This window comes from Pinus tabuliformis, chromosome 7 (assembly GCF_031772625.1).
Source record: "Pinus tabuliformis cultivar Carrire ecotype Pingquan chromosome 7, CPIR1, whole genome shotgun sequence".
Lineage (NCBI taxonomy): Eukaryota > Viridiplantae > Streptophyta > Pinopsida > Pinales > Pinaceae > Pinus > Pinus tabuliformis.
Window position 1 is genome coordinate 1,553,920,646 of NC_142293.1, and position 10,586 is coordinate 1,553,931,231.

Below are 10,586 nucleotides of genomic sequence, written 5' to 3' on the forward strand. Positions count from 1 at the left end.
GAAAAGGACACGTGGATATCATGGAATTAGTGACGGAAAAATAAGGTTGTCTCATTCAGTTAGAAAAAGAATACTCAAATAAACAATTCATTTGGTTTAAAATATCACAAAATGGAAATCACATCATAATTGCAACAAGTTATTTTGCGCTCTAAGTTTAAAAAATCTACAAAAGTAGAGAGCTTGACCACAAAGATCCGTTTGTAGCCTTAAAATTGAATATTGCAACATATTATAAGCTAGGTGAAGTCATTATAGTGGGTGATTTCAATGCTAGGACTACAAGTGAGGAAGCTAGCATTCTTTGTTGTAAAGAATAATGCAACCCTATTTGGTTTATAAAAGAGAGTAATCATGAGTGGGAAGGAATTTAAGAAGACAAGGGTTGCACTCTTTCTGGTGAAAAAATAATTACTCTATGTGGGGACTTTTATTTACTCATTTGTAGTGGCGTGACTAGATGGGTAAAGTCTCGTAATTTCACTTGCAATACTTACAATGGAGCAAGTGTAGTAGATTATGTAATTTTCTCGCATGGTTTGTGTGAGAAATTGGAGGAGGTTTTGATTGGAGATCAACTTTCGAACTTAAAATCATATCGCAAGACAATTTATTTAAGTTTCTCGTGGACTTGAAAGAAGCAATTAGAGTCAAAAACTTAGTGTGTTCAACAAAATCAACGAAAGGGAAGAATTCTTTTGATCCCATAAAATTGTAATACCTTAAAAATGACACTAGAGAGACTCCTCGAGAAGGAGAAAATCCCAATTCATGACCTACATAGTCACGAATTAACACATTTAATTCGAAGTGCACTTGCAGAGTGCAAAAGAGAAAAATTAAGCAGTCTTAAACAAATTTCTTTCTGGTTAATTCTTGGTTTGACGTCGAATGCAAAAAGGCAAGGAGAATGATGAAAGAGTCAAAAGAGGATAACATAAAGCTCAAAACTTACAAGCAAATATTAAGAAAGAAAAAGGTCGATTTCATGGTTTCAAGGAGGGAAGAACTAATCTTCCTTGGGAAAAATAATCCAAAATTATTTTGGAAGGAGCTCTAACTAAGAAATATGCAAACTGAAAACAATATTACATCTTCTAAATGGTTTAACTATGCAAGACAACTTTGTGAGTAGGATCCCAAGGTTGACCCTACCCCCATGGTCAACACTGATATTGAACTCTTCACGATGCAAGAGGTAGAGATGGGTATCAAGAAGTTGGGTGTTGGAAAAGAACAAGACTTAGCTAAATACAATAAGAGTATCTAAAGTGGGCTCAAAGATTCTTGCACCTCACATCACAAATTTTTTTAACAACATCATACAACAAGGGGTCATAATAGATTGGGAAACTAGTATGGAAATACCTCTTTTCAAGAGTGGTGATGTCAATAATCCCTACAATTATAGGACCATAATGATAAACCCCTTGTTTGAAAATTTATTCGGAAGCACATTAGAAAATAAAACCAGCAAGTGAGCAGAAGAAATAGATAAGTGTGCTAAATGGCAAGCAAGTTTTAGACCTAAACATTCCCCAATTGATAATTGTATTTAACTTTAAGGCACATCATTGAAAACATTTGGGAGAAAAATGAGGAAGTGTTTTGTTGATTTGTTGATTTCAAAAAAGTGTTTTACATGGTTCTTAGGGATAAGATTTGGCACGGAATGGAGGAACTTGGGATTCCTAAACATTTGAGAGAAACAGTGCATAGGTTGTATGAAGAGGTCATAGTCAAAATTATAACCTCAGTAGGAATTTATGAAATTTTTAGAAGTGATATTGGGGTCAAGCAAGGTTGCCCATTCTCTCCTACCCTTTTAGGTTTATATATAGACAAGCTTGAGGAGTGGTTAAATTCACAAGGGGGTGATTGTATCAATTTAGGAAAGTTTGTTATAAGGCTTCTTTTGTATTCAGATGACCTTATTGTGATTGCTAAATATTCTCTTGGTTTGCAAGAGCACTTACTAACCCTTGAGAATTTTTTTAAATGGGTGGGGATGCAAGTCAATATTAGCAAAACAAAAGTAGTGTTTTTCTCTGAGAAAAGAAAACATAACCAACATAAGTTCTACTTTGAAGGCAACATTCTGGAGGAGGTTGCAGATTACAAATACCTAACAATTAATTTCAACCAAAAATTGAATTGGGATGATTGTAGAAAGAAAAGAACTTTTGGGGGTTGGAAATCATTTTATGCTTTTCAAAATAGGTGTAGGAAGGCAGAGTTATGGGACTGGAAAGTCACTTAAACTACTTTTGGGCTTCTAGTGATTTTGGTTATTCTCTATCGTTGGTGGCCCAACAATAAATCTAACATGTAGTAGAAATAAATTGAGAAAATTTAGAAACATTTGATTACAAACAAGTTCAAAATTAAAACTGCAGTTCCTTATGCTATCTTGTTAACTTAAACAGGGGTTTCTCCTATTGAAGCAATTTCTATGGTGCGATTCATAAGGTATTTAAAAAAGAATGACCAAATGGAAGAGGGAAGATAGCCTATGGTTGTCTTTAATGACACATTGTGCATAATAAAGAAAACTTGGATGCAACAAAATAAAAAATGGTTTTGTAAATTGGGTACTTACCTGAACACGTGTCCCAATAACAGTAAAGAGATAAAAGATTTTGTTATAGATCAGTTCCACAAGCGTACTTAGATAAGGAGTTGGGGAGAAATAAAAGGTACTATATTGAAGTGTTTAATCCCACTCGTAATAATAAATAAAAAATATACAGAGGCCAATATTTCTCGGGGAGCCAAAATTCTTAGTTGTGTTAAGGACCAATTCTCATCAACTTTGTTGTGAAACAAGGCGCTAGAAAAGGCCAAAAGAAGCATGGGAGGAAAGAGTATGTATTTTTTGTTCTTCGGGAAAAGTAGAAACAAAAACGCATTTCATTTTAGAATGTGAGGCCTTCAAAGGCAATAGAGAAAGTTATGCAGATATTTTGACATCTAGCTCTTGGGATAATCTATTTATTGACCTGTTTATCAAGGAGCTAGGAGCATTTAATGTGAGGGTTCATTGGAAAAGGGTTGAATACATCAACCAGATGAAGAATCAATATGTCCCATAGACTATCTTTAGCCTCTTTGATGTTAAAATAAATTTCTTTCTTTCTTTCTATATCATTGTAAATAAAGTAAAGGAATAGAGAGGTTGGACAACTAATCAATGTTGACACTTATTTGTTCTCTTAATGTAAGTTCTTATTCAGGGTCTCCATTTGGTCAGTTAGTTATATATTCATGTTAGTTAAATAGGAACAATGTCTCTCTCTGCTACATTTACATGTTCATTTCATCTATAATTTTATTTCAGCATTGTCTCATTCCTTGGGTCATTCTTGGGGTATGGTTTTTAGTTGACCACAAGTTTCCCCTTTCATGGGGTTGCATCCCACAAACACTTTATCCTTTATCCTTATCAATAATGAGTAAAAATTACAAAATTACAGGAAAGAAAGAATGAAAGTAATACTGCAAAAAGTAAATAAAATTGAGCAACTAATTAATTAAGTAATCAAGCTAAAAAATACACGATTAGAACAAGAATTAGCCCACTTAATTTTATAAAAATTTAATCAATATAATAAGTTCTGAATTTGTATTTAAAATATTGTGCCATGGCTTTAGTCCCTATGGAGAAGTTAAAATAAGCATAATTAATATCCAAATCTAATATGAATAAGAAGATTTTTTTCCTCCCAAATGCATCTTGAGGCTATCATTTCACACGAGAGTAAATATACAACCACTCGGTAATATAAAAATGAGTTCATGCATGTTTTTATTGTAAAGTGTATGTAACCTTAACGTATACCAATCCACAAAGAATGGAATAGATAGATGAACTTCAATATTATGGGTTGCAACATCCATCTTATACTTTTGTTATGCCAATGTTTTATTCTTCTATGCAAATAGTTGTTTTGCACCAAATATCATATAAATCACAAGTATAGAAACCATAAAAACGTAGTGAACTGAACTTTTAGGATAATTAGATAGATTTTTATTTTATTCCCTTCATTTGATCAAGAGGAAAAGCTTCTTACAGTCCAAGGGATGATGTATATACAAGTCTAGGGAAGTGTTATAACAAGTATCAAATGAATTTTTAGTGGAAAAAAATGATGTACAAAGGAAAGTATATAATGGTGGTGGTGACCAAGTCCAATAAATGAACCAGAAATAAGAGAGAATGCATCTTTTCCATATTTTCCAATGATTTTCACATTCTTCAAAAGACCTTATTTTGAAAATTGAGCAACCCATCTCTACAAAGCCCCACCTAGAGGTGTGAAGATCCTTTTGCAAGCAAGGTTTAACAATTTGAGATGAATGCTTGTCATAGATGTTAGAAATGATTTCTATAAAGAACTTGGAGAATGGTGACAAAATAAATAAAACATCAATATAGTCATCTAACATCATACACTTTTGATGCATTATCTAGTGCAATTGTGAGAAGTGAGTACCCTTATGATTTTATGGCTTTAAAAAATAACTAAGTTGTTGTGATCATAAAGCTAAAATAAGTAATAGAATTCAAGAAAAGTTACATTATTTCCCTTATATTTTTATGGCTTTAAAAAATAACTAAGTTGTTGTGGTCATAAAGCAGGGAGAATTTATTTTAGAGGGAGATTTCAATGCTAGAATAACAAATAATCAAGATAACATTCTTTGTTGCAAAGAGGATAAAAATCCTATTTGGCTCACTAAAGAGGAGAATCTGCAATGGGTGAGGTGTTCAGAATATGACAAAGTTAACAATCATTTTGGAGAGGATTTTCTTACACTGTGTGGGGCTTTCAACTTAAATATTTGCAATGGTCTAGACAGATGGAAAAGGTCTAGGAACTTCACTTGCAACATATACAATGGGGCAAGTGTCATTGACTGTGTGGTTTGTTCACAAAGCTTAATGTAAAATATAGATGAAGTTAGTATTGGAGAGTATATTTGGGACTTAAAATGAAACCATAACCCAATTTATATAAGGTTATCATGGTTAGAAGAAAGGTAGCATGGGAGGAAAACCCAATGCTCTCAACAATCACTATCAGGGGGCAAAATTCTTCTAACACAAGAAACATGTACTATCTTTGAGATAATGTTAGAGGGATTAATTCGAAAGGAGAAAACTGAGTTAAAAAGCTTCAACAGTCATGAGTTAACAAGTATAATTGAAAGTGCACTTGAGAAGTGAAAAATAGCAAAAAATAGGAAATCAAAATCAAATTGTTTTCATGTAAATGCTTGGTTTGATGAGGAATGGAAAATGGCAAGGAGAACCTTGAAAAGGGAAGTAAAGGAGAATATGAATGTAAAGTTATATAAGTAGATACTAAAAAGGAAAAAGGATGAGTTCATGCAAACAAGGAAAGAAGAGTTAATATATTTAAGCAAGAATAATCCAAAGCTTTTTTGGCAAGAACTACAACCAAGGAAGAAGTAATTTGAAAATAATATTAAAGCCAATCAATGGTTTGAATATGCAAGGAAACTCTATGAGAAAGAATCTGAGGTGGAGCCCTCCCTAGGATCAACACAAATTCAAAGCTCTTCACGTTACAGAAGGTGGAGATTGGAATTAAGAAGCTGAAAACATGAAAGATAAATGACTTGGCTGAACTTCAAGTAGAGTATCTAAAATGGGGAATGAACACTCTTGCACCATACATCATGGAAATATTCAACAACATCATTTAGTAAGGATTTCCAAGAGACTGGATAACTAGCTTAGCAATACCCCTTTTTAAAAGTGGAGACATTAATAATCCATCCAACCATAGAACAATTACGATCAATCCTTTGTTTGCAAAGGTTTTCGATGGCATGGTAGAATATAGAATTAGTAAGTGGGCAGAAGTAAAAGAAAAGAGGGCAAGAGGACAAGTGGGTTTTAGCCTGAAACATTGTACAATGGATCATGGTATCACTTTGAGACACATTGTTGAAAAGGTTTGGGAGGATAAAGAAAAAGTATTTTGCTGCTTTGTTGACTTCAAAAAAGCATTTGACACAGTCCCTAGGGATAAATTGTGGCGTAGAATGTAAGAACTTGAAATTCATGTGCATTATAGAGCCATTGTCCATAGACTTTATGAAGAAGTGAAAGTCAAAATTAGAACCTTAGCAGGTATTTCAGAAAGCTTTAGAAGTGACATTGGAGTCAAGCAAGGTTGACCTCTATCCCCTACTCTTTTTGGTCTATATATTGATAAATTGGAAGAGTGGCTAAATCTGGAAGGTGGAGATGGTGTTCAGTTGGGGGAGTTTGTGATAAAGCTTCTTTTATATGCTAATGATATTGTATTGATTTCTAAAACGGCTCATGGATTGCAAATGCACTTATATGCCCTTGAGCATTTTTGTAGAGCTGTGGGGATGCAAGTCAATACTATCAAGACCAAAATAATGATTTTCTCTAATAAAAGGAAGCAGAGCCAGCATACTTTCCTCTTTGAAGCCAACATTCTTGAAGAAGTAAATGAGTACAAGTACCTTGGGATTGATTTCAACAAGAAATTCAACTGGGAGGACTGTAAAAAGAAGATACTTTTAGGAGGGTGGAAAGCATTATATGCTCTTGAAAACAGATGTAAAGAGGGAGAGTTATGGGATTGGAAAGTGATTAAAGTGCTTCTCAGACTCCTAGTTTTTCCAGTGATGCTATATGGGTGTGAACTGTGGGCTAGCAGCACTCCCGTCTCAAAATGGAAACAAATTGAGAAAATCCAAAAATGTTTGATCATGAGCAAGTTTAAAATAAAAAGTTTAGTACATTATGAGATAATGTGGAGTGAAATAGGAGCAACTCCCATTGAAGCAATTGCTATGATGCGGATCATAAGATATTAAAAAAGAACTGAGAAAATGAGAGTAGGTAGATGGCTTAATCTTATCTTCAATGAAGGCATGAGTGAAAGAAAGAAAACATGGATGAAATAAAACTACACATGGATGCAAAAATGGAATACGTACCTCAATGCATGTTCCACAAATAGAATGGAGCTAAAGGATTTTGTTATGGAGAAGTTTCGCAAAATGGTATGGGGAAAAGAGGTGGGTAGAAAGAAGAAATATTACATTGAGGAATTCAACCCTATGAGGCTCAAGGGCCTTTTTATTATTGAACAATAAGAGAAAAGCCGAAACAACCTATTAGACCCCTATAATATTAGTGATTCCCCCATTACTATTGTCGTTGTATCCCTTATTGTTATTATTGTGCCCCTTTGTCCCCATATTGTTATTAATATGCCCCATAGAAACCCACTATTTCTATTTTTGTGCCCTTATGTTATTACTGTTATGTCGGCTTTATTATATTGTGACCCCTTAGACTCCTATATATAGAAGGGAGGTTTAGTCATTTGTATCATCCAAGAATTGTTCATTTGTGTAATGTAAAGGAGGTTGACCCCATCGAAGAGGTGATCAACAACAAGTTCTCCAACTCTTAAAGGATAACCTCACGTTGGTGTAGGATAGAATGAAACAACAGGCAGATCAACAATGTAGGGAAAGAAGTTTTGATGTAGGTGACTGGGTATTCCTACGGCTACAACCATATAAACAAATGTCCCTCAAGCAAGCTAAGAAGGATAATAAATTATCACGAAAGTATTATGGTTCGTACAAGGTGTTGCAAAAGATTGGTACTATGGCATACAAATTGTAGCTTCTTGCAGCTTCTCGGGTGCACACAGTTTTCCATTTTTCATGTTTAAAGAAGGTTATAGGTGACAAGCTCCCAGTTCAAACAATATTGCCAGAACTTGATCAGAAAGGAAAAATCATATTGGAACCAGAAGCAGTCATAGAAACAAGAACTCGACAGCTACAAAATTGATCAATTTCGGAGTATCTCATCAAGTGGAAGAACTTATCCACTGAAGATTCCACATGGGAGGATGATAATTTTATAAAGAACCATCCAGAACTACTCAAGCGTTGAGGACAACGCTTTTCGAAAGGAGAGGGGCATGTTAGGCCCCTATAATACTAGTCATTCCCCCATTACTTTTTCATTGTATCCCTTATTGTTATTAGTGTGCCCCTATTGTCCTCATATTGTTATTGGTATGCCCCATAGAAACCCACTATTGTTATTTTTTTGCCCTTATGTTATTACTGTTATGTTGGCTCGATTATATTGTGACCCCTTAGACTCCTATATATAGAAGGGAGGTTTAGTCATTTGTATCATCCAAGAATTGTTCATTTGTGTAATGTAAAGGAGGTTGCCCCCTTGAAGAGGCTAAATTCTAAGGCATTGATCTATCTTTTCTATCTTTTTGTGAGCTGGTTTCATAACACAACCAAAACCGTAACCCAAGGAGATGTAACACCAAGAGTTTATGGGCCCTGTTGGGTTAAGTTGGGCAATCAACTTCCCGGGGTCGTAACTTGGTCATATTATCTTTGTTTGTTGTGTATGATACCTCATTGGAAAGAGATCTCTGAGGACTACAGCTACCAATGTGATTGCCATAGCAATCATGAATTCATTTTTTCCAAATAAATGTCATTTAGGGCCTCAAAATAGCTCTAGAAGTTGAGGACCCGAATAACTCCCAAAAATAGTACATTGTGCTATAATTAAGGAAATTGAAAAAATCAAGGAAACAATGGTGAGGGTTCAGGTGGAATAGGCGGGTGGCCACCAATATCCACCTGGATCAGACGACAACACTTCTTTTAGGGGGAGGAATATGTCAAGCCCCATGTTAACCAAAATTCCCCTTATTAAGCCCTAGATATTAAGTGATTATATTTCCATTGTTATATTGTTATGTATGCTAAAGTCTCCCATGGTCCCATTTATTTTAATTGTACCCTTTGTTTCCTATATATACATTAAGGAGACCTAGTCTTAAGGTCATCATATATTTGCTTGTACATTATATTCATTGTAAAAGGCAATTTCCCCCTTGAAGGGGAACATAATAATTGGTTTCTTATCATTTTTAAGGCACGAGGACTATAACATGTCCTCTATGATAGTTATGTGAATTTTTAGTTGGTTGAAATGCACTCTAAGGCATGATGGCATACCCAACTAGGGTTTTCTTTAATTGATTGTAACCTATAAAAATAGGTCAAGGTGCTCAAGTTTATCATGCGCCTTCATCCAATCTTTAGCACATGCTAGTATCATTCTAGACAATTGTCGATGGAAGGATCACTCCAACACCCATACTACTATATGTTGCCTCCATGAGCACCCAAGCTCTCGAAGCGAATTCATTCCCAAGGGATGATCACCAAGCTATTTTGAACCAATCAAATCAGCCCCTAACATATGACTTCATTGTAGAACATAAAGAATAACATTGAACAATTTTTTGAAACTAACTTTTTGAGCTTTGATACCACTTGCCATGGACCTTGAATTTTTTCACAAAATTTTCCTTTTGTTATCTCCAATTGTCCAACACTTCCTTGCCTCAACAATAGTCAAGTATCCTGACTCGCTTGTGGCTACAACAACCAAACTATGCTCTCCACTTAAAGTCTACCCATAACTCCACTTTAAGTTATAACAGTTATGGCTAACACAACCTAGCGCATCCAAAAATAGCCATGCACTGACTCACCATAGTGTCAAAATATCCCAAGGATACTTATCCAATATTATACCATAGCCACCACAAAGCAGCACAAGTAACATGAGACCCATCCAAGTAAAAACAACCACAATATACAAGTATACGAAGCACCAAAAGTGAATGCCTTAACTATATTTATAGGAAAATTGTTACAATGTACAATAGATGAGCATGGTGATAGACTACAATTATACTAGACATATGTGCATACATGCACTATCAATAAAACCCTTGTAGAGAAAAAGGCCTATGTATTATAGGTCATGTTTTCTTCTTCATCTCACTTGTCCAATGAAATTTGTTACATTATGCCCAACCCAAATCTTAGCACCGCTAAAGATATTCTTACACTCCTTGAATGGCTTTTTATTCTTTCTTAAATGTCTTAACACATTGAGGCATATTCCTTTTTATATGACACATGTGTAACGAATAAAATATATAAATAATATAAATATAATGTAAAAGATAATAATCATAAATAATAGTTAGTTAAGCTAGTAATTAGGTTGAAGAGGCATGTCTAATAGGACATGACTCTTCATGAAGAGACACTTGCTTGGTATATAAGCAAGCCTCTCGTTCTCATTTGTAAATCATCATTCTTACTCTTATTCACATATTTAATATAATATTTATATCCTTAATGGATAATTTGATATTCCAAGTCTTTTGGAGTAATTAATCTTAAGAAGGAACTTTGTTCGCTTCATGTGGTATCAGAGCCACGTTGGCTGATCACCAGGCCTTTGGCTATCAACCTATCATCAACTTCGTTGCTGTCATAATTGAAGCGTTTCGCTACATATTGGGAGATTCTCCATTTTTTTGGTCTTTGGCCATTATTTAAAAAAAATAATAAAGAATAAATAAGAAGGGTATATAAAAAGAAAAGAGGAAAGGAAATAATATATTCTGAACAAACAAACAAAAAAATTGAAAAAATAT